A 21560-nucleotide genomic window follows, 5' to 3' on the forward strand; every position below is an offset into this window, starting at 1 on the left:
AAACTAATTAATAGCTAGCTTATTTATGATTATTAGTTTAATAAGCTTCTGTGTGGCAGAAAAAATTTAGATTTAAAGCTAACAACTAAATCATGGTTTTGGGTTAGGATCTAAATATACAGGTTTAAAGCTTGCTGCAAACTCTCAGAGATATATTTTGATAGACGTGTTACTCCATGATGGAAACAAGCAGGAACTAAATAATCAAATGTCATCAACCAAAAATGACTGAAGAATCAAATGTTGGAGATATTTTTAGATGTTTTTGTTACTAGCTATTTTGAGTTCAATGAAAACAAAGAACAACAACAACAACAACAAAAAGACAAGAAATAGCAAGTGTTGGTGAAAATGTGGAGAAAAGGGAACATTTGTGCACTGTTGGTGGGACTATAAACTGGTGCAACCACTATGGAAAACAGTATGGAGTTTCCTCAAAAAAAAATTAAAGATACAATTACTAAATGATCCAGCAATCCCACTTGGGGATACAGATTTGAGGAAAATGAAATCAAGATCTTAAAAAGATATCACCACTCCTAGGGATATATATCAGTGAGAAGCTCTTGCACATGTGAACCATTACAATATGAACAGGATTGTAAAAGCAAGCAGAGTCATCCCAAATTAGAAAGTATTTAACAGGTAAAATGGAAAAATATGCTGTGGTAGAATCAAACAACAGAAATACTCTACAGTAATGCAGACAAACAAGCTAGAGCTACGGGCAACACTGGTGACTCTTACAGAAGGTTGAACAGAAGAAGTAAGGTATAACAAAGTAAATCTATGATTCCATATGTCCTATTAATATGCAACTCAAATATAAGCAAAACTAAATTGTATTGTTCAGAGGTATAAACATAGGAGATATGACCATAAGGCAAAGCAAATAAATGGTTACCATGAAATTCAAGAATATGATTGCATACAAACTGGAGTAAGAGGTTTTGAACTTGAAAGAACATGCATATTCTTTCTGGGGACCTGCAATTTTCTATTTCATAACCATTGCATTCACGTTTGCGTTATAATACTTTGCTAAATTGTATATCTATGTTTCATTTACTTCTTTGCACATATACTGTGTTTCAAAATAAAAAGTTTAAAAATTGTGTATTACTTATCTGTTGTACAGAAATTGATCACAAAATTTAACAGTTTAAATGAGCAAATACTTATTATCTCACACCCTTCTGAAGGCAAGGCTTTAGGGAGTGTCTTAGGTGGGTGGCTTTGCTTTGGTGTCAAGTCATCGGCCAGGGCTGTGGTCATATGAAGGCTTGACTGGGGCTAAAAGATCCACTTCTATGAAAGTTTACACACGTCTGTTGGCTGGAGGCCTCAGCTCCTTTCCATGTAAGCCTTTTCATAGGGCTGCCACTTTATCACATACTATTCATTAAAAGGAAGTCATTAAAGCCCAGTCCATGCTGAAAGACAGAGGAATTTACCTCCATCTCTTCAAAGGAATGGTATGAAAGTATCTGTGTAATTAAAATCACCATAAGTTTTATAGAAAGTCTACTATAAACAAATTCAATGTAGAGCAGCTATATTAGGGAAAGTATCTGCAACATCTATGAAAGCAAAATGATTGAATCTATTATAAATGAGGAAATGAAATGAAACACAATGAAAAAGACAAGACATTCTCATGAGACTGTAAGAGGAAAAATACAAACATTGCTAGTGAAAAAGAAAATCTGAGTTTCCTGTTTTGGGGGGGAAGAAATACCACAATGTATTTTAGCATGAAGACTTCAGCCACTTAACATATGAATGATTTATTCTTAAAGGGGACCACCATGAATCAAATATGTATGGAGATCTTTACTTCACAATATTTGTAGAAGTAAAAAGCTAAAACCAATTAAATGACCAATAAATACAGAAAAGTTTGAATAAATTATGACACATCTGTGCTGTGGAAACATTTTTAAACATTCTACTGACAAAATACTGTACATATAGAAAAATGCAGTATTGCATGTCTAAAGCCCCCCAAAATATCACAATCTGGTCAGACTCATGAAGTCAGCATTCTAATCAAGAAAGAGAACAATACTGGGACCCCCAAAGCCCTCTCAACTTCCCTCTAGCCTGGACCTCTCAGGGTAGCCACCATCCTGACATCTGAGAGCACAGATTAGTGTTGCTTTGTCTTGTACTTTGCACACATGAAATCAGATCGTGTGTTATGTGGTATACTACACACAGCTGACCCTAGAATGCACTGTCTTGGACTGTGGGTCCACTTATATGTGGCTATATTTCAACAGTAAATAGTACAGGACTACATAGTCTGTGGCTGACTGAATCTACACAAGCAGAGTAACCATGGATACAGAGGGCCAACTGTAAGTTACACACAGGTTAACCCCTGTGTTGTTCAAGGATCAATTGTAGTTTTAATTTCCTTCATGTTGTCTTTGTCAGATTCATCCATATCACATGCAGTTATAGGTATCTGATTCTCATTGCTGCGTAGTAGTTTAGTGTGTCTCAATTTGTTTACCCACACCACTGTTGACAGATATTTATAGTTTCCAGCTTGGGACTATTATGATTAATGCTATGAATATTCTAGTGCATGTCTTTCAGTAAGTATATGTGCATATTGGTGATAGATATAGACCTAGGAGTAGAATTGCTGGGTCATAGGGTATGCATGGGTTTGGCTTAAGTACACTCCACCAAAGAACGTTCCAAAGTGGTTGGACCAATTTATGCTCCCATCAAGAGTGTATGAGGTTTGCTATTGCTCCACATTCATGCCAATACTTGCTTTTTCCATCTTTTAGATTTCAGCTATCAGGTGTGTATCATGAAGTGGTTCTCATGTTTTAGCCTAGAAGTAAAATTGTTTTTTCTTCACATTTAGGTATGCAATCCATATGGATTTGGTTTTCACGTATGGTATAAGTTAAGGGTCAAGTCTCATTCTTTCTTTCATATAGATATTCAATTGACCCAGCACCATTTGTTGAAAAGGTTAGCCTTTACCATACTGTTTTGATGAGTGTAGCTTTGTAGCATAGTTTGAAGTCAGGGAGCATGATACCTCCAGCTTTGTTCTTCTTTATCAAGACTGTTTGGCTATTTAGGTCTTTTGTGTGGAAAAGTATACTGTGTTAATGTACTGGAAGAATTAATATTGTTGAAATGACCATACAATCAAAGGAAACCTGCAGACTCAATGCAACACCTATCAAAATACCAATGGCACTTTTCACAAAACTGCAACAAAACATTCTAAAATGTGTATGAAAACGCAGAAGATACTGAAATAAGGGAAACCCCCAAATTCATTCTATGAGGCCAGCATTACCAAAACCAGATAGTCTTTACAAGAAAACTACAGACCACTATCTCTCATGAACACAAATGCAACAATCATCAACAAAATATTAGCAAATCAAAACCAACAATATATGAAAAGAATTATACACCAAGACTATGTGAGATTAATCCCAGTTATGCAAGGTTGGTTAACATTTGGATATCCATTAGTGCAATCCATTACATCAGCAGCTAAAGAAGACAAAAACCACATGATTATATCAGTGCATACAGAAAAATATCTGACAAAGTTCAACATTCATTCTTGATAGAAAAACTCTCAGCAAGTTAGGAATAGAGGGGAACTCCCTCTCAACTTGATAAATAGCTACAGTGAACTGATCTTGATGAATCACAAAAGTACAATGGAGAAAAGATAATCTCTTCAACAAATGGCAGTGGAACAACCAGACATCCACATATTAAAAAACCTAAGAGTCTAGAGACAGACCTTATACCTTTCAAAAAAAGTAACTTAAAATGGATGATAGACCTTAATGTAAAATGCAAAATTATAAAATTCCTAGGAGGTAACATAGAAAAAATTCTAGATGGTGTTCGGTATGGTGATGACATTTTAGATATAACACCAAAGGCACAGTCCATGAAAGAAAGAATTGATAAGGTGCACTCATAACAACAACAACAACAACAAAGTTCTTCTCTGTGAAAGACACTGGCAAGAGAATGAGAAAACAAGCCACAAACTGAGAGAAAATATTTGCAAAAGATTTATTCAATAAAGGACTGTTATTCACAATATACAAAGAACTCTTAAAATTAAATAACAACCTGATTTAAAAATGGGCAATAGACCTGAACAGATACCTCACTGAAGAGGATAAACATTAGAAATTAGCATATGAAAAAATGCTCAACATTATATACCGTTAGAAAGTTGTAAACTAAAACAACAGTAAGATACCACTACGTACCTATCAGAATGGCCAGACATCTGTAACACTGAGAACACCAAATGCTGACAAGGATGTGGAACAACAAGAACTTTCACCCTTTGCTGGTGGGAATGCAAACATGGAACAGTCACTTTGGGAGACAGCTGGACAGTTTCTTAACAAAACTAAACATGCTCCTACCACACGATCCAGCAATTGTACCCCACGGTATTTACCCAAAGGAATTAAAAGCTTGTGTACCTGCACAAGGATACAAAAACCTGCACATGGAAGTTTATAGCAGCTTTATTCACAATTTCAAAAACTTGGAAGCGACCAACTTGTCCTTCATTTGGTGAGTTAATAAGTAAACTGTGGTACATCCAGGCAATGTAACATTATTCAGCACTAAAAGGAAATGAGCTCTCAAGCCATGGAAAGACATGGAAGAAACTTAAATGCCTGTTACTAAATGGAAGAAGACAATCTGAAATGGCTGCATACTATATGATTCCAATATATGAAATTCTAGATCAGGTACAGTTACGCAGACAGTAAAAAGATCAGTGATTTCCAGGGGTTCAGAAAGAGGGAGGAAGAAATAACTCTGTGGAGCACAGAGGATTTTTAGGGCTGTGTAACTAGTCCATATGGTAGTATAATAGTGATACATGTCACTATACATTTGTAAAAACCCACAGAGTGAACCCTAATGGACTTTTGATGTAGTGTACCAATGATGTATTGATTTAGATTGATTATCCAATAACATACAAATGTACTCTCTGGTACAAGCGTTGGTAGTGGGGGAGGTTGTGCATGTCTGGGAGCAAGGGGTAACTTCTGTATTTTCTGCTCAATTTTGCTATGAACAAAAAATAAAAACAAAATAAACACAGCCTCTTAAGAAAATATTTTTAAATAAAAAATAGAAAAAAGGGACAATCCCCTACTCATTTTTGAGGCCAGTATTAGCCTTAAAAGACCTTGTAAGAAAATTACAAATCAGTATCTTATGAAAATAGACATACAATTTTCTAGTAAAATTATAGCAAATTAAATCCAGAAATTTATAAAAGGAATACTACATCACAAACAAGTGGTGGGGGCAGTTTCTTATGATGCAAACCTAGTTAAAGAGACATCACTGATGTAACCCATTGTATTAACTGACTAAAGGATGATGCAGCAATTTTTTTCAGTAAAGGACAAAACAGCAAATATTTTAAGCTTTGTGGGTGACATACACTTTTTACAGAATATTATTCTTCTTTTTACAATCTGTTAAAAAATGTAAAAAATGTGTTTTAGCTTGCTGCCTCTACACAAACAGCCAGTGGGCAGGATTCGGTCTGTGGGTCACAGTATGCTGATCCCTGGACTAAGAAAAAATCAAAACCACATGATTATATCAGCTGATGGAGAAAAGAAACCTGAAACTTTCAAAATATATCCATCATTAAAAACTCTAGCCAATTAGGAATACAAAGGGACTTCCTTAATCTGATGAAAGGCATCTACAGAAAAAATCTACAGCTAACATCATACATAGTAGTAAAAGATTTAATGTTTTATCCCAGAATCAAGAACAAAGCAAGGATATAAAACTTTTACCACTCCTATTCAACATCCTACATTGACCAGTCAGTACAATAAAGCAAGGGGGAAGAAAGCATAGAAATTGGAAAGGATGACATGATCATGAAAGTAGAAATCTCCAGAATCTATAAAAAGTTGGAATTAGTAAGTGAATTTAGCAAAGTTGTACAATAAAAGTTAATGTACAAAAATTAATTGTAATGTATAGAATATTAATGAAAAATAAGAAGCCAACTCTTTTTTTAAATACCATTTACAATAGCTTCTTTTTTTAAAAAAGGAAATACCTTGATACAAATCTAAGAAATATATGCAGGCGCTGTATACTTAAAACTAAAAAAAGCTAACGAAAGAAAACAAAGGATGTCTGAAAGTCTAAATAAATGGAAAGACAGATCATGCTCATGGATTGAAAGACTCAATAGAGTTAAAATATCAATTCTTTAATAAAACAAAAAAGAAATCTATAGATTTAACCCAGCTTCAATAAAAATCCCAGTATTACCTATTGTGTATATTGACACATTAATTTTAAACTCTATACAGAAAGTGATAAGAACTAGGATAGCAAAAATATTTTTGAAAAGAAGAAAATCTGATTTTAAGACTTACTATAAAGTGACTGTTACGACACTCAAGATAATATGATACTGATGAAAGGAAAGACATACAGATCAATGGAACCAGACAGTTCACGAATCCACACAAATACAGGCTTTTCTACTGAGGTAAAACTACATAACATAAAATTCATCATTTTAACCATTTTTAAGAGTACAATTCTGTGCTATCTTTGGAACTAAGATCTGTAGTAATTTCCTTACTTTCATTTTTGATTTTAGTAATTTGAGGCCTTTTTTTTTTTCTTTCTGATCACTCTAGCTAAGGTTTTGTCAATTTTGTTGCCCTTTTAAATGATTTTGGTCCATCTATTTTCTCTCTTCTCTTTCTATTCTCTACCTCCACTATAATCTTGACTATTTCCTTCCTTCTACTCATTTTGTGTTTAGTTTATTCTTCCTGATTAATTGACTTGAGATATTTATTTTTAACATGGGCATTTAAAACTATACATTTCTCTGAGTATATACTTCATTGTATCATGTAAGTTTGGGTACAGCATGTTTATGTTTTTTGTTTTCACTTGTTTTAAGGTATTTTCTAATTTCTCTCGATTTTTTTTTGGGGGGGGTCCATTGGTTGTGTTGTTACTGTCGACATATTTGTGAATTTCCCAGTTTTTCTTCTGTTATGTCAGGGACACTTTCATGGGAATTTCTCTATTTCCTTGGGCAGAGGAAGGAATTCATGAGTAGACCAGAAAAAAGCAGAACAAAGTGGAATGGATTCTGACCACCTATTCACAGAGCTACTTGTCTTCAACATTAAATAAGTTTATACTTTATTTAAATGACTCTCTCCAGCAATGACAGTGACAACTACAGAGAAACTTAAGTATTTATCCTACAATAGGGGAGAGAGAAAAAGACCGAGTAGAGAGGTAATAATGTAGCAGAGAGAGGGGTGGGATAACAGAAGAGGATAAACGATAAGGAAAAAAATTACAATCGTGTGGAAATTTGTATGACCAAGGTGACATTGAAGATAATTTGGCAAAAGAATGGTTATGCTAGGGGTTTTAAACACTGGCTGTGCATTTCACTCAACTTGGGGAATTTATCAAATAATTTCCAGGCCTTCACTCCAAACCACAGACCATGAAAAAAGGAAAAGACTGAAGACTTGTGTTTATAACAAATTTTTAATGCAGTTATTCATCCAAAGATACTATTTTCAAAAGTGAACACGGAAGCCATGAGTTCAACTTCTAGGAATGGTTAAGCAGGTAATTTTAAACAATAAACACACTGAGAACTACTATAAAAATGATGCAAAATCTTTTAGTCTGTTGTAAAGCATCAGAGAACTAATAAAGAAGGACATTTTAAGCTACAATCCAGGAGCCTAACATTTGCTGCCTTTTTTTCCCTAGAAAAAAAGAACTTACAAATTCTATGAATGGCAGCAGAAATCCTGAGAAGATAAGCAAGGAACTGATACATTAATGGAACTAAGGTTTAAAAACCATGTGTTCAAAGCTTCACAAAGAAAATGGCCCTTGTAAACCACACACAGAATACTGTACACAATGGATTAGGGTAAATGGAGAACAGACCAGTTTACACAGGGATGGAAATCCAGCTTTTAATCGTGTCAATCTCCTATTTGATTAAGGAGATTAAGGATTACTTTTGCATAAGCATCTTTCCAGAATCAGTTAGAAATCCAAATTACCTATACATTTGTTTCAAAAATGATTTTCAGTATTTAAACAAAAATAACCAGGTATGTGAGAAGACAACATCCAAAAAAACCCAAAAATGAACAAACAAAAAGACCTCTGAAACAAAAGCAGAGGTACAGACAATGAAATAAATATACATGCATATAAAATAAATGTCTTTAACATTACCCAAAGAATTAAAATATAAGATTGTCATCTAGGGCAGAGAATAATAAAGCACAAAAAGAATCAAACAGAATTTCCAGACTTCAAAAATGTAACTTAGATTACACACTGGTAAATGAGTTTCACTGCACATTAGATACAGAGAAAGAGAGAATGAAGTGTTCTAGAACACTGCTTCTCAAGGACTGGGCAAATCTCAGCAACATATCCATCAAAAAGAGCTAAAAATACATGCAGATTTTAAGGCTCCATCCCAGAAGCACTAAATGAGAATTCTGAAAGTGGACCCAGGAATAGATTTTATCAAGTCCTGGTGATGGGGATTCTGGGAAGGCTTTGATGGGAAATTGTGCTTAACTTCAGTCAATTTCAGCTCTTAATATACTAGCACAATTATCCATCACTCACCTGCAACCACATGGCCGGCAGCTGTGCACATGCTCTTGGAGCAGCTTGCACACACCTTGTGGGAGCCAGGGTGAGAAAAAGGACTCTGTACTACAAATATTAGGGGCCTGTGCTTTGATCGCTGATTACTGCTTCCGATCACAGAGGTGCAGTCAAACAAGACAGCAGCCATTTTTTTTTTGCACCTAACCTCACTGTTGCAAGCCCCTTTCCCCTCCAGATGAAGTGACTTCCATGGATCTAAAGGGCCAGTACCCCTTTTTCTCCCCTCTATTCATTGTTTTTCTTTTCCCCTTTTAAGAGCCAGACTTTAAGACATTCAAAAACAACGTCAAATATGGGGGTAACTAGAAAAGTCCAGTAAAAACTGCAAGATTAGAAGACCTGAGAAGAACTAAAGTTTACACCTCAGGCTGATCCTTAGCTCAAAGATAGTCTAAAACAAGCAATAATAATAATAAACAGAACAATAATATAAAAAGAAAAATGGGGGAGGGAGAGAATCTGATACTCCAAGTTACCACATTATTAGTTTCAAATAGCCAGTGTTCAACAAAAAACTGAAAGGCATAAAATAGACAGGAAAGTATGGCTCATTCAAAGAAAAAAATAAAGTTAACAAATTATCCCTGAAAATGACTTGGTGGCAGATCTACTAGACAAATACTTTAAAACAACTATCTTAAAGATGTTCAAAGAAATAAAGATGTGGAGAAAGTCAAGAAAATACTGTATGAATGAAGTGGAAATATCAATATAGAGAAAGGAAACCTAAAAAGAGACCAAAAGTAAATTATGGATCTGAAAAGTAAAATGGATGGGATGAAAAGTTCACTGGAGGGATTCAGAAACAGACTTGAATAGGAAGAAGAAAGAATCAGTGAACTTGAATAGAAGACAGTAGAAATTATTGAGGCTGAGGAACATAAAAACAAGATCAAGAAAAGCAAACAGAGCCTAAAAGACCTATGGGACACCAATGAAAAGACTAACATATGCATTGTGGAATCCCAGAAGGAGAAGAGAGAGAAAAGGGCAGAGAGAATATTTGAAGAAATAGTGGCTGAAAACTTTCTAAACTTGAAGAAACTCCTGAGTATAATCATCCAGGAAGTTCAAGGAACTTTAAGAGACCCGTAATAAAATCAGAGACCCACACTGAGAAACACTATAATCAAACTTTTGAAAGACAAAGAGCAAGTCATGAGGGGAGTAAGACAGAAGTGAATCAACACACACTAGAGATCCTCAGTAAGATTATCTTCAACTTTCTTATCAGAAACTCTGGAGTGCAGAAGGCAGAAAGCCTTTATTTAAAGTGTTAAAAGGAAAAACAAAACAAACAAACAAACAAAAAACCCTCAACTCATAATTGTATATCAGGCAAAACTGTCTTTCAGAAATAAGTGAAAAATCAAGACATTCCCAGATAAACCAAAGCTGAGTGTGTCTTTAACCACTAGACTGGCCCTGAAAAAATGCTCAAGGAAGTCTGCAAGGTGAAATAAAAGGACATTGGACAGTAACTTGAAGCCATGTAGAGAAATAAGGATCTCAATAAAGGTAAATACATTGACAATTACAGGAGCCAGCAGTATTTTATCAATGGTGTATAACTGGACTTTCTGTTTTCTACATGACTTTAAAAATTAGAATGTTTAAAGAAAAAAGCAATTACAATGTGAAAGCTAGTATTACTGTAACTTTGTAACTTCAGATCTTGTTTTCTACATAATTCAGGAGACTAATGCATTTAAATCATTTGTCTGGGTGCAAGCAATGTATAATAATGAAATTCTGTGATATCTACAACCAAAAAAGATGAGGATGGAGTTGTAAAGGAGCATAGCTTTTGCACATTATAGAAGTTGAGCTACTATAAATTCAAATTTGAGTGTTGTAACTGTGTGATAGCCCCCCTTGGCAACTACAAAAAATACCTACAGATTATAAACAAAGAAAATGAAGAAGAAATTTAAATATTTCACTACAAAAAATCAATTATATACAAAAGGAGTCAGGAATGCAGAAAATGAGGACCAGAAAAGTTGAATGGCATATGGAAAACAACAGTACAGTGACAGCAATTACCTTTAAAGGTAAATAGATTAAATTCTCCAATCAAAAGACATAGATAGGTAGTAGAGATAAAAGTACATTACCCAACTACATGCTGTCTATAAGAGACTCACCTGAGATCTAAAGACATAAGCAGTTTGAAAATAAAGATGGAAAATTATATTCCTTGCAAATAGTAATCAAAAGAGAGCAGGAGTGGCTATACTTACATCAAACTAAATATACTTTAAATGAAAAAACTTTATAAGAGAAAACTAAGTGACATTAGATATTAATAAAAGGTTCAGTACAGCAAGGAGATGTAATAACTATAAACAATTACACACTTAATAATAGACCACTGAAATATATGAAGCAAAAACTGAACTGAAGGGAGAAATAAATGGTTCTATGGTTCTACAATAATAGCTGGAGATGTCAACAGCACTCTCACAGTGAAGGACAGAACCAGCAGACTGAAGACAAGTAAGGAAATAGAGAACTTAACCCAATAAACCAATAGAACTAATACATATACACAGAACACTCCATTCAGCTACAATAACATACACATTTTTCTCAAGTGCACCAGGGACACACTCCAGGACAGAATATAAGGTAGGCAACAAATCAAATTCCAAGATTTTAAAAGCTAGGTATCATACAAAATATATTCTCTTACCACAATGGAATGAAGTTAGAAATCAGTAACATAAAGAAAACCTGGAAAATTCACAAAATTGTGGGCGTTAAAGAATATGCTTTTAAATAACCAGTGAATCAAGAAACAAATTATAAGGAAATTAGAAAATATTTAGAGAGAAATGAAAACAAAAATACAACATACCAAAACTTATGGAATACAGCAAAAGTGGTGCTAAAAGAGAAGTTTGTAGCTATAAAGACTTACAATAAATAACAAGACATTTCTCAAATCAATAACCTTAACTTTACACCTTTAAGAAACTAAAAAGAACAAACTAAACTTAAACCTAGCAGAAGGAAGAAAATGCTAACGATTAGCGTATAGGTAAATGAAATAGAGAATAGAAAAACAGAGATAATCAATGAAACCAAAAGTTGGTTCTTTGAAAAGATCAACAAAATTGACAAACTGTTAGCTAGATGGACTAAGAACAAAACATAGAAGACTGAAATTGCTAAAATAAAAAATGAAAGCGGGGTCAATACTATCAATTCTCCAGAGAACCATGAACAATTTTACAACAACCAACTGGATAACACATATAAAATGGAGAAACTCCTACAAACACAAAACCTACCAAGACAACTTCATGCACCAAAAAACACTGTCTGGAAAAGTCAGCCGTGATGGTGGTGTAGAAAGACCCTGAGCTCCCCTCCTCTCATAGGCACTCCAAAATTTAAACTATTTTTAGTTTTAGTTTAAACCTATCAAAATTAACAGAGAAGTTTGTAATAGTATATGCCTATATTAAGAAAAAAGAAAGATCTGAAATAAACAATGTAACTTCACACCTGAAAAAACTAACACAAACTACAAAGTTAGAAGAGGGAAGGAAATAGCAAAGATCAGAGCAGAATTAAATAAAACAGAGATCAGAAAAACAATAGAAAAAATATCCATAAAACTTAAGAGTTGGTTTTTTGAAAAGATAAAAAAAATGGACAAACCTTTAACTAGACTAATAAAACATAGAGAATACTCAAAATAAATAGAAATGAAAGCGGTGGCATTACAACTGATAATGCAAATATCAAGAGATATAGGAGATAACTATGGACAATTATACAGGAACAATTAAATAACCTGAAATGAATAGATAATTTCCTGGAAACTACAACCAACCAAAGTGAATCATGAAGACAGAAAATCTGAACAAATCTGTAATGAGTAAGGGATTTGAATCATTCATCAAAAACCTCCTAACAAAGAAAAGCTCCAGGGCCAGATGGTTTTCTTGGTGATTCTACCAAACATATAAAGGAGAATTAAGGCCAATCCTTCTCAGACTCTTCCAAAAAATTAAGAGGAAGGAATGCTCCCAAACTAATTTTACAAGACCAGCATTACTCTGATATCAAAGCCAAATAAGGCCACCACAAGAAGATAATAGGCCAATATAGATGCAAAAATCTCAACAAAATACTAATGAATCAAATTCAACAGCACATTTAAAGGATCATATACCATGATCAAGTGGGATTTATCCTTAGGATGCAAGAATGGTTCAACATAAACAAATCATTACATGTGACAAACATCAATATAATGAAAGATACAAATCATATTATCATCATAATAGATGGGGGAAAAGCATTTGATGAAACACAATATTCTTTTATGGTTAAAAAAAGAAACCTCTCCATAAACTGAATATAGAAGTGATACGGGCCATATTCAATAAGCCCACAACTAAAATCACGCTCAAGGGTGAAAGACTGAAAGCTTCTGCTCTAAGATCAGAAACAAGGCAAGGGTGCCCAGAGTGGCACCAATCATATTCAATTTAGTATTAGAAGTCCTACCCAGATAAATTAGTCAAGAATAATAAACAAAAGGCATGCAAACCAGAAAGAAAGGAGTAAAGTTGTCACTGTTTGCAGATATTCTGGATTTTCTCAAACTCCACTAAAAATGTTAGCACTAATAAAAAATATTCAGTAAAGTTGTAGGATACAAAATTAACATACAGAAATCAGTTGTATTTGTATACATTAGCAACCAAATACCCAAAAAAGAAATAAAGAAAACAATCATATATAATAGCATCTAAAACAATTAAATAGTAATAAATTCAAGGAGGTGAAAGATCTGTATATTGCAAAGTAGAAGACTTTGATGAAAGAATCTGAAGAAGACACCAATGAATGGAAAGATATCCCATGCTCATGGATCAGAAAAATTAACACTGTTAACATATCCATATTAACCAAGGCCATCTGTAGATTCAATATCATTCCTATCAAAATTCCAATGGCATTTTTCATGGAAATAGAACAATCCTAAAACTCGAATGGAAATCACAAAGACCATGAAAAACCAAAGCAATCTTGACAAAGAAGAGCAAAACCAAACGTATCACACTTCTTGATTTCGAACTTTATTACGTTATAGTAATCAAAAGAGTATGGCATGAAACCAGACACACAGATCAGTGGAACAGAGTGGTCAGCCCAGAAATAAACACACACACATATAGTCAATTATTATTTGTGACAAGCATACTCAATGGGGAATAGATAGTCTCTTAAATAATGGTGTTGGGAAAACTGGATAATCACATGTAAAAGCTGCAGCTGGACTCAACTTACAACAGTCACCAAAAAAAATTAATTCAAAATGGATTAAAGACTTAAACATAAGACCTGAAACTGTAAAACTCCTAGAAGAGAACATAGGGTAGAGCTCCCTGACATTTGTCTTAGTGATTTTTTCAGATATGACACCGAAAGCACAAACAACAAAAGCAAAAATTAAAAAGTGGAACTACATCAAATGAAAAAGCTTCTGTACAGCAAAGAAACAATTCACAAAGTGAAAAGGCAACCTATGAAATGAGTCATATTTGTAAATAAAATATCTAATAAGGGGTTAATATCCAAAATACGTAAGAAGTTCATCCAGCATCATACAATAGGAAAAAGCACAAACAATTCAATTTTACAACGGACATAGGGCCTAAATTAAGTTTTCCAAAGAACACATATAAATGGTGAACAGGTATATGAAAAAAGGTTCAATATCAATAACCATTAGTGAAACACAAATCAAAACCACAAGAAAGCCATCACTTCACATCTTTTGGAATGGTTATCATCAAAAAGACAAAAGATAATAAAAGCAGAGAAAAAGGAACACTTATAAACTGTTGGTGGTGATGTGAATTGATACAGTCATTATGGAAAACAGTAAGCTCAGAAAGTTTAAAAAGTCTAATGCATGTAGGCATATGCATGACTGGGACGAGCTGTACATCAGAAATTGACACACTGTAACTGATGGTACTTCAATTTAAAAAATATTTAAAAAGAGAACTACCATATGATCCACTTGTCCTACTGCTGGGTATATCACAAAAGGAAATGAAATGAAATCACTATCTTAAAGAAATATCTGCATTCTCATATTCACTGAAGCATTATTCACAATAGCAAAGAAAAGGAAACAATCTTACTGTCCATCAACTGATGGTTAAAAAAGATGTGATTGATACACACACAGAGATATCAAGGATATGCAAATACACACACAATGGAATATTACTAGGCCACGCAAAAGAATGAAATATTGCCTTTTGTGCAACATCGGTTGACCATGAGAGCATTATGCTAAGTGAAATAAGTCAGAAAGACAAATACTGTGTGATATCACATACATGGCCACGCGACAGCACCACAACCGCCTCCGGGGCAGGCCATGATATGAGGGCCGGTAGAAAGTGCTCCCGGGCCCTCCGGCACCCTCCCACATCCCGGTGCTGCATCCGCTTCCCCAAATGGGTACCAGAGGCAGCGAAGAAACGGTGTTCACGGACTACTAACGTGGGGGGGGGTGGCACCACGAACCACTAGGGCAGCCGGCACCCACCTCAGGGTCCTAACTCACCGCCCGGCCCGGGCCTCACCCGCCGGCTCCTTGACCTGCCCACCCCCACCAGCGCCCCCTTACCCGCCTGGCGGTGGCAGCTGAGGCGACGGTAAGCGTTGGCCCAGTCCCCGGTCCGCCTTCCTCCTCGGGAGCTGGTCCAGGAATGCTCTGCTTTGCCTGGCTTTCACAAACTGTTAGTGGCCTCCCGCTTCTGCGCGTGCGCGCCCCTCCTCCCCTCGCCGGATGCGCGGACCCTGGGGCTGGGGCTCCTGCTGTTCAGGTGGGCGAGTGGGGTCGAGCGTTTCCGAGCCGGGCCCGGCGGTGGGGCGGTGGGGGCGGTTAGGCGGTGGGGTGGTGGGGGCGGTTCGGCCGTGGGGCGCTGAGGCCGGCCCACCTCCCTGCCCCTCACGCTGTGTCTCGGTACCCAATGCCCCCGCCCCGCTGCCAATCAGATTACTGCACTCAACCAGAACCACCACCGCCCTGGGCCTGGCCACACCCCCCACCCCTACTCCTCCTCCCCCTCACCTTTACTGCCCCCCCGGCCATGCCCTGTCTCCAGTGTGATCCCCAAGACGGGGCTCCTCCTCACATCGAGGTACCCGCCCCCACACTCCACCTCGCTATGTACTAACCTATGGCCCCCACACCCCACCTCCCTAGGGACTATGCTATGGCCCCCCACACCCGAAGCTCATACTTCATGCCTCACTGCAGGACCCCCAACATCCAAAGATGGTCCCCTTCACCTCTCAGCTAAGTCAATGCCACTCGGACTGTCCCCTTAACCCTCAGCCTATCCCCCCCACCGTGGGATTCCCCCCTCAACCCAAGTGCATCTCTACTCCAAGCTGACCCCCTCACCCCGTGGATGGGGCTGGGATGCCCGGGTTAGGGTCACCATAGCGACTGCCGCCAGCCAGCGGGGGAGCGGGCCTAGTGTGTGGCTGCACATCTAGTGTCTGAGGCTACAGGGCTCCGCAGGCTGGGCTGGAGTCGGTTTCAATTCCCACCCAGGAGCCCTGACCCCGGTGCCCTGTGACTCGTCTGAGCCGGCAGGTCAGGGTGGACCCGGGCTGCTCGCCACTGGCCTGTGGGCTTGTTGGTTGATGGTCCGGATTGTGATCTGGAGCCCTAGGGCAGAGGCACTGGGCACGCGGATCTGCGGCGGCGCGGGAGGCCTTGCTGGGGAGATAGACAGCAGGCGGTGGGCTGTGTGCATGGCCTGGGCTCAGCCCAGGTGGGTGCAGGGGCCGTGTTCATTCACCCTGGGGCAGAGGGAAGAGGAACGAGAGAGTTAAGTGTCCATGTTAGAAGCCCACGGCTGGAGAGCCAAGCAGGCAGCTGTGCTGGCCTGGCCACCTAGCAACCCGCCACCACAGTGGCCCCTTGCATCCAGGGAGACTGTTGACTGGCCACTGATACATCCCCTGCCCGCCTCTCCCCCTACCCATATATAGTTTACAGGCAATTGAAGGCACTTTGACAAGTAATTTTAGTCACTGATAATTATTACTTTCTCTGTGGGAGATCAGGTCCACAGTTAGGGGGAACCTGGCAGGGCTCCTGCGGGAACCCCAGCCTGGGGCAGAGGAGGACTCATCCAGACACATCCTTTTTCCTCTCACCAAAAGGCCCTGTAGTAGAAAAGGACAAATCTGACTCCATTAGACCTGTTTATTTGCTTTAACAGTGTGCCCTGTTTTCTTGGCTTAGTCTTGCTTGCTCTGCACTTTTTGTAAAACAATGTTGCCTTTAGCTTGAAATAGACAGGAGAGCCTATTCTTGGGGCTCTGACCTTTAATGATATTAACACTTTTGCACTCATATAAAGATAACAAGTTGCAGAATAGAAAATAACATTTGTTTTGTTGGAGGTTTTCACAGGGGCATCATGACCTGACCCACATGGACGGCTGCAAAGGATTCCAAGAACAAAGAAATCCTACACCAAGAAGTTTGCAAAAACCAACCACACCCCTTCCCCTTTTTAGTAGAAAAGGAGCCTGAACTCTGACTTGGGGAAGATGGTTCTCCAGGACATAAGTCGGCCATTATCTTGGTCTGCAGCTGCATTAATAAGCGAGTGACAGACCAGGAGAAAATCTTTGCAAAATATAGAACTTGTTTAAAAAATATATAAAGAAGCCCTACAGACCTCTTTTAATGAAACAGCCTAATTTGAAAAAATTGGCAAAAGGAAAAGATACAAATCACCAATAAGACTTGAAAAGTGCATATAACATCATCAGGGAAATTAAAATTAAAACCAAAATGGCTATTACTACACTCACACTAAGATGACTGAAACTGAAAACAATGACAATACCAAGTGATGGCGAGAACACCCAGAATGCTCACAGGCTGCTAGTGGGAGGGTAAAATGTTGCAAGCTTTGGAAAACAGCTGTGAGGTTCTTATAAAGTTAATAAAATTCCTACCTATGTACCATCAATTCCCTAGGTATACACCTGAGATTAACATGTGTCCACAAATATTTGTATGAGAATGTTCACAGCAAACTTACTCATAAGTTGATATGAAGTTAATATTTATAATTCATATTATTTATTCATGAGCCCCAATGGAAACAATCCAAATGTATGTCAAAAAGCAAATGAGTAAACAAACTGTGTATTCAGACAATGGAGTACTTACTGCTCAGTGACAGGAAGGAATGCACAACTGCTGTATGCAACCACATGGGGGGATCTCCAAATTAAGCTGAGCAAAAGAACCCAGACACGAAATCATGCTTGCTGTATAAAATTTCATTCATATAAAGAGTCAGACAGACAAAACTATTTTATGGGTTTGAATTTCAGAACAGTATTTTCCTGTGGGAACGGGAGACAACTGGAGAAGGACAAGAAGGAACTTTCTGGGATGAAGGGGAAAATTCTATTATCTTGAAAACAACGTGGCTTAGATGTATGTGAACTTGTCAAAAGACTTCGTGTTATATACTTAAGATATGTGCATCTCACTGTATATAAATTGCATATTAGTACAATTTTTTAAAAAAGGAAATTTTATCTACATGTGGCTTGTTCTAAGACCACAGTTCTTCCTGAAAACAATGTCATTGCATGCTCAGGGAAGTTGCTTTGTTTACTTCTGTCAAGGCTTTTGGTTTGCACTGGTACCTGATTTGACCATATTTTATACAATCACTTAACGCATATTTTTGAAACATTACTGATTGTTTCTCTAAGGGATTAGACTTCTGTCACAGTTTTCTACAATTTGATAAACAACAGACCACTCTTGTCAAGAGTCTGCTCAGTAGCAAGGGGTATTTTTAGTGAAGTTTAGTCCTTTCCTGAGGCATTAAGTCCTCCGCACATATCCTGCAGCTCAGTACTAACTCTCGGCATTAAAGCAGAATTTTCCATGTCCTTGGGCTTGGACAGCTGTTCTCACCTCTATATTTTGGGTTGTACTTTGCCCACAATCTGAAACAGTTTCTCATTCGTTCAACAAATATTTACTGCACAGCTTTCATGTGTCAGGTGGTAGGTGGCTGTGTGCAGGGTGGTAGGCATCCAATGCTAAGGAAAAAAAAGATTTCACCCCTCTTTGAGTTTACAGTCTGGAGTATTTGGGCTCAGACTGCAATCAAATAATCACGTATGAATGTGTGCAAGTAGAACTGTGAAACAGCACAACATATGCATTGGGAATAAGAGTGAAATGATACATGAGAGCACTTATTAAGTGGATCTCATTTGCAAGGTAACCAGCAGATTTTGTCTGATGAGATAAATTTTAACTGAAATCAAGAGGTTTTGTAAGAGCAGACTGGGCAATACAGATGAGGTGGTGGGTGGATGGGTTTCAGGCAGAGGGAGAGGCATGTCCAAAGTCCTTACAGCAGGAGGGAGCATGGCATTATATAGGAGACAAAATAAGGCCAAGGTACTGCTTAGCAGAGAGCACAGGACAAGATGAAGCTGGAGTAACAGACATGCTGAATATTTTCACCTTTGTTTCTAAACAGTAGGAAGCCATGAAAGGGGCATAATATGTGCTGGGGGGAGGAAAATTTTTAAACAGAATCGGATTTTGAAAAAATTGCCACTGTTCTTCAGGGTTGTTCCACATACAATAGTATTGTCTTGTACTATTGCTCACTTGTTCAATTACCTCTACACTATAAATTGTTTGAAACTCTGGAAATTCTTATTTCACCTTAATACTCTGCCATCCTAACAGTGTACTAGGGGTCCAATGTATTTACTGTTAAATCTATGAAAAATTAGGCGGAAAGTTACTGATTTATGCCCCTCTAATAATCAAGCACAGGATAAGTCTGAACATGCCCATACTTGGGGCAGTGAGCTTTGCAGTGAGAATGGAACATATGGCTGTGAGGTCAGTTACCTCTTGGAAGAGATCTGTTGGCTTCCCAACAAGCCATGCAGTCAGGACGACCCTAGGACTGCCATCTAATTCCAGTTCAGTTTTGGATGTCTGAGATTTTAATTTCTGGTACATCCAGGGGAAATCAGACTTTGGGGAGATAACTTACAGTAACCAAACACAGAAGCAACTGATTTTTTAAAATATATTTTTATTGAAGTACAGTCAGTTTACAATATTGTGTCAATTTCTGGTGTTTAGTATAATACTTCAGTCATATAAGAACATATATATATTCATTTTCATATTTTTTCACCATAAATTATTACAAGATATTGAATATGGTTCCCTGTGCTATACAGTATATACCTGTTCATCTATTTTATATATTTAGATAATATCTGCAAATCTCAAACTCCCAATTTATCCCTTCCCACCCCCTTCTTCCCCTGGTAACCATAAGTTTGTTTTCTATGTCTGTGAGTCAGTTTCTGTTTTTGTAAATAAGATTGTCTTTTTTTTAAGATTCCAAATATAAGTAATATCATAGGTATTTTTCCTTCTCTTTCTGGCTTACTTCACTTAGAATGACATTCTCCAGGGACATCCATGTTGCTGCAAATGGCATTATTTTATTCTTTTTTATGGCTGAGTACTATTCCATTGTATAAATATACCACATCTTCTTTATCCAGTCATCTGTCAATGGACATTTAGGTGGTTTCCATGTCTTGGCTATTGTAAATAGTGCTGCTATGAACATTGGTGTGCATGTGTCTTTTTGAGTTAAGGTTCCAACCTCTATATATGCCCAGGAGTGGGATTGCTGAATCATATGTTAAGTCTATTTTAGTTTTTAGAAACTGTTTTCCATAATGGCTGCACCAAAACTACATTCCCACCAACAGTGTAGAAAAATTTCCCTTTTCTCCACACCCTCTCCAGCATTTCATTTGTGGACTTTTTAATGATGGACATTCTGACTGGTTTGAGCTGATACCTCATTGCAGCTTTGATTTGCATTTCTCTGATAATTAGTGATAGTGAGTATTTTGTCATGTGCCTTTTGGCATTTGTATGTCTTCATTGGAGAATTGCTTGTTTAGGTTTTCTGCCCATTTTTTGGATTGGGTTTTTTGGTTATTATTGGTTGTCAGTAAGTTGTATGAGCTGTTTACATATTGTGGAGATTAAGCCCTTGTCAGTCTAATTTTTTGCAAATATTTTCTTCTATTCCATTGGTTTTCTTTTTCTTTTGTTTATGGTTTCCTTTGCTGTGCAACAGCTTTTAGATTTAATTAGGTCTTATTTATTTATTTATTTTTGTTCTATTGTTATGTTTTGTTTTTCTTGGAGGAGAGGGTAATTGGGTTGTTGTTTGTTTATGTATCAATGGAGGTACTGGGGATTGAACCCAGGACCTTGTGCATGCTAGGCAAGCACTCTACCACTGAGTTATACCCTCCTTCTCATTGGTTTATTTTTTATTTTATTTCTATTGCTTGGGTAGACTGTCCTAGAAGAACATTGCTGAGATGTATGTTGGATAATATTTTGCCTATGTTTTCTTCTAAGCAGTTTAGTGTCTTGTCTTATGTTTAAGCCTTTAAGCCATTTTGAGTTTATTTTTGTCTATGGTGTGAGGGAGTATTCTACCTTCATTGACTTACATGCAGCCATCCAGTTTTCCCAACACTATTTGCTAAGGAGACTTTCTTTACTCTATTGTATATCCTTACTTCTTTTGTCAAAGAATAATTGACCAAAAGTTTGTGGGTTTACTTCTGGGATCTCTATTCTGTCCCATTGATCCATATGTCTGTTTTTGTACCAATCATGCTGTTTTGATTAC

At 37.2% G+C, this 21560-nt stretch overlaps 1 protein-coding gene across 1 annotated transcript in view; it reads right to left on the reverse strand.

The window, feature by feature from the left end:
- The window catches only part of LOC116656662 (death-associated protein kinase dapk-1-like), a 40001-nt gene extending 19687 nt beyond the window's left edge, over positions 1–20314 (reverse strand). The window contains exon 1 of the mRNA XM_032474197.1: positions 20286–20314. The gene's annotated coding sequence lies outside the window, so the exon portion shown is untranslated. The remainder of the gene's footprint in view (positions 1–20285) is intronic.
- Positions 20315–21560: the final 1246 nt, after the last annotated feature.

The sequence above is a fragment of the Camelus ferus genome, chromosome 36 (genome assembly GCF_009834535.1).
Source record: "Camelus ferus isolate YT-003-E chromosome 36, BCGSAC_Cfer_1.0, whole genome shotgun sequence".
NCBI classification, from domain to species: domain Eukaryota; kingdom Metazoa; phylum Chordata; class Mammalia; order Artiodactyla; family Camelidae; genus Camelus; species Camelus ferus.